We start from the raw sequence: 4,246 nt of genomic DNA on the forward strand, positions 1-4,246 counted from the left end.
GGAGTAAAGCAAAATAAAATGAGCTCCTAAGTGAAGGCGTCGCCCCACAGCACCCAGCATCATGGGCCATTTTGTGGCTTTAGGCAGGACTGTCCCCAGTAGGTGGAACAGTCTCACGGAGCGACGGCAGAGATGGCGAAGGGCCCTTTGAGGCTGCGGCGGCTAGATTGAATTAAAGCTGGATTAATCCCTGTAGAATTCCTGTCATTCTTCCAAGCAACACGAAATCCAAATCAAATTACACAAACAGGCCCCCTCCCCAGCTCCCACCACCACCGCCACCCATACATGCATTTTAAATGCGCCTTGTGTACTTTAGCTGTATGTTTCCGCTCTCGCCTCATTTTCCGTGTCTCTTCCTGTCGTTCTCCACCACCTAATCTGTTGATCTGTCGCTCCGCTTAGACAAGCTTTCGTTCCTCTCCCGCTGGGACCGACGTGATGATGTCAGAGACCAACCATACTTCCTGTGAGGAATCCTTAAATGACACACGACTTTGGGTTGACCGTCAGATTCTTGCTGTCAGTCACCGACATTTCTAATAATAATATTCATAATAATAGAATAATAGTTGTCTCCCTCCTCCAGTTGCGTTGCCCCGTCTGAGTGTTGTGGTGTGAAGAATGATGAATGATGAGACTCATGAATAGTGATTCATGTTGTCATTTACAGGCTGATAACAATGAAATAAATCAGACAATCTGATCTGGAATCAGACCGACGCAGGTCTTCTGGATTGCCTTAAATTTACAGCTACCATCCCCATTATTGCATTTTATTTCACCTCTGCTAACCTCAGAGGACAGACAGACAGATGAAAGGATGGACAGACAGATACATTTTTGATGAGTGTTTATCATCTCCAGAAAAAAAACAACTTTAATCTCCAAATCATGTTTTCTCAGCAGACGTATGACGTCACCATCAGTGTAATTTAATCCCAGTGGATGATGTCATTCCAGGAAGTCTTTTGGACCTCAGGGGGACTTTTGTCCTCCGCTCAAGTCTCTGTGTTTTTAACAAAGACGGATCAAGGAAGAGTGACGGACGTAAAGCGGATCTCAGCCTGGGTCACTGCTGGTCTCTTCAGTTTCTATAGTGACCCAATCTGGTCCTTTAATCTGTCAAATGTTAATCCATCATCCCCAGACTCACTCCGCAAATCTCCAGATATGAACTCACAAACCAGTTTCTATCTAAACAAACCTTCATATACAGTATGATACACATAGAATATATCTGTATATGTATGTATCTGTTGATTGATTGATTGATTGATTGATTGATTGATTGATTGATTGATTGATTGATTGATGCATCTTTAGCATTTATGGGCCATTGCTGCTTGAAATAGCGCAATATTATTAAACAGGCCTTTAAAAAAAATATTGTTCATTTGTCTCACAACAAACCACTTTGATGGATCAGGTCAGTCGGTGGACAAACTGTTAACGGGATCATGCAGGATTCTAATGAATTAAATCCATTAATAAATCTTTGCATTCAGCATTATGTGTCAGTTCATCTTGTAATTGTTTCAGGTGGAGGAGAGAAGGTGGAAGATGCAGGAGCACAGTCAGTGTGTCCAATCAGACCACAACAAGGAAAAAAGAACCAACAAAGGAACAACAACAGCTTCTCTGGTCTCATCAAAGCCAGACTGAATGTTTCCATCAAGAAACACTCAGGACCTCAGACTGGGCTCAGAAGGTGCATTCTCCAAGCCTGTAGTCACACGGCCAGAGCAACACAGGGTGGTTGAGGGACAACCCTGGGAATGTCCTGGAGTTGCTCGTCCACAGTCCTGACTTGAACCCAAACAAACAACTACAGAGACACCTAAAATGATCAGAACTTCAGAGAAGAAGAGCAGAATATTCCAGGTCCAGCAGCTATGGAGGCTGTGAATGCTGCCGACGATGTTTCAACTAAGTGCAGAGTAAAGATTTTGAATAAATATATACATTCACATGTATCTCTAAAAGCACACCTTGTTAAACACATCTTCAAATCTAAAACAAGAAAAACAAAGAAAACAAACCTTCAGATCAGGCTGAGTTGGGAACTGTGGTGCTTCTAATCATCACAGGCTCGTACACAGGCTCAGCAGTCAAACAAGCTCTTAAAGCAAAATAAAACAAGGTCGCTTACATGTCGCAGTCTTTCTAAAAGCACTTACGGCTGCTCCGCAACATGTCTCTGGTCCTGCTCCTGTCAGCAGCTCCCACAGAGATGAGTAGAGCAGAACAAAACCAGAGCGTTTATTCCACGTGGCCGCTTTATAATTAGCTGACAAACTGAGAAGAACTCTGATGAGAGAATGAAGCAGTGGATTAAGGACCTTCTCTACTTACCAGCCGTGACCACATGCTCCACAGAAGAACCTCACACGAGCATACTCGTGTCAAACAAGCGTGTGGCTACACACACACTCACCTTAACCTTGCCTGGCCGCCACAGTGCTGCATGACTACTTGCTCTTGACGACAGTCTAATTGGTAATTATTCTCACGCCCTCCTCCTGGGAACCAGGAACCCTAATGAAAGCGCTTTGGTGTCTAGAACGCAGACAGCTCTTTAGTGTGCACGTGAACGGGAACGCATAGCGCAAACACACACGCAGCAGAAACCACCAGGTCTTTGAGGTCAAGTGGCAAGCCGTGGGTTAAGGATTGATGAAAATCAGCAGTTATGGGATAATGAAGTCGACCCTTTGGAGCTGACATTGACCCGCGCACAAACAGTGAATCAGTGAAACAATGTTGATGATTAATAGAAAACGAGTCATGCATGAAATGTGCAGAAGAGCTGCTGTAATTATGTGTTTAGTGGTTTCTAAAAAGATGGAAAAGAAGCATGAAGGATCTGGAAGATTTGACTGGTGCCAGGCTTCACTACCAGGAAGGTTGGAAGCTTCTCCAGGTCCGGGGTGAAGGCTGATCACCAAGTCATTAAAAAGACATCACATTTGATGCTGTAGGTTAATTTAGTGACTTATAGTCCAGTAAAGCACCAGTGGACAAAGGGGAGTAAGGAAGACGCACTTTTGTCTTCTAAAGACGAGCCCATCATTTCTTCTGCTCCCCATAAAACAAACTTAGAGGAGAGGGTGCGCTGTCTTTTCTTCTGCTCTCAGTGAAAATTAGGAATAAGTTACCATTTACAGTGACAGAGAGATAAACATCAGCATTGTTACCATTTGGGTTTTAGATGTTGGGTCTGGGTCAGCAGGTGAACAATTCATGTCAAATTTAAATGAAACTTTAAATATGGAACCTCTGGGTGTCACTTAACTGAGCTCAGGTTTGGTTCACAGTCTTATTCAGCACCGCCACCATGTTAATCTGATTATATACCAACATTAAATGAGATGAAATTGGAGCAAACATTAAAAATGAATGCAGGAACCAACAGTGATCTGGAAGTTTAGCCCTGTTAAATTGTAGATGAGGCATTGCCAATGAGGTTGTAGGTGGTATAGCAGCAAAAACATGCATTCTGCATCAGCCAAAAAACAATATGGAGCTCATGAATAATATAGAAGCCCGTAGGCAGGCTGCAAGAGACAAATGAAGACCTGCGTGAAGAGGGGGAGGAAGGAAAGTCAAGGAATAAAGAGACCAAAAAAAGGAACAATCCTCAGCAGATCACAACGACTGACACCGTTTCCCGTGGAGGTCAAATCTAAAGGGGCCATGAGGCCACATCAGTGAACCGTTGTTACGGCCCAGATGTGTAGCATATATGCAGTAAAACATCTGGACTTCTCTGACTGACATGCAAACTGCATGACAGCTCCCAGATGCCTGCACAGGCAGCATTATTCTGCCATTTATTACCCCTCAGGGTGCCATCCTGCACCAGCAGAAACATGGCAGCTTCCCTCTTTCATAAAAGTGAAGGCTGCCCCCATTAATATATTTATATCTGCACGGGCACCTTGTTGAAAGCGTTTCCTGGGAGATTTCAAGCTATATGAGCTTATTTCTGATGTGTTAGATAACTGAACCCCCCGCCCCTTTTTAGCATCTTTTCTCCTTCCCTCATTTTATCCCGTTCCTCCACAGCACGGAGAAGGAATTTCAGCATTTGGGGTTCAGACAGCGGGCAACGAGTCTTGAGGACTAAAAGTTTCCTTTTCAATCATTTAGTTTTAGGAAAGTTTGAGTGAACCCACTCACAGCCCGGAGACACAGAATGTGATAAGAAGGCTCCGTGGCTGGTATCTGATAACCAGGCTGCATA

General features: G+C 43.9%; 1 long non-coding RNA gene across 1 annotated transcript; it reads right to left on the reverse strand.

Annotated features, from left to right (window-relative positions):
• Positions 1–767: 767 nt before the first annotated feature.
• LOC130518499 (uncharacterized) lies at positions 768–2,310 on the reverse strand. Its single transcript, XR_008948056.1, has 3 exons — positions 2,181–2,310; positions 1,841–1,929; positions 768–1,809 (listed from the first exon to the last, which is right to left on the reverse strand). It is a non-coding gene; the product is annotated as an uncharacterized LOC130518499 (long non-coding RNA).
• Between the last annotated feature and the right edge of the window lie 1,936 nt (positions 2,311–4,246).

Source organism: Takifugu flavidus, chromosome 21 (assembly GCF_003711565.1).
Source record: "Takifugu flavidus isolate HTHZ2018 chromosome 21, ASM371156v2, whole genome shotgun sequence".
Classification (NCBI taxonomy): Eukaryota; Metazoa; Chordata; class Actinopteri; order Tetraodontiformes; family Tetraodontidae; genus Takifugu; species Takifugu flavidus.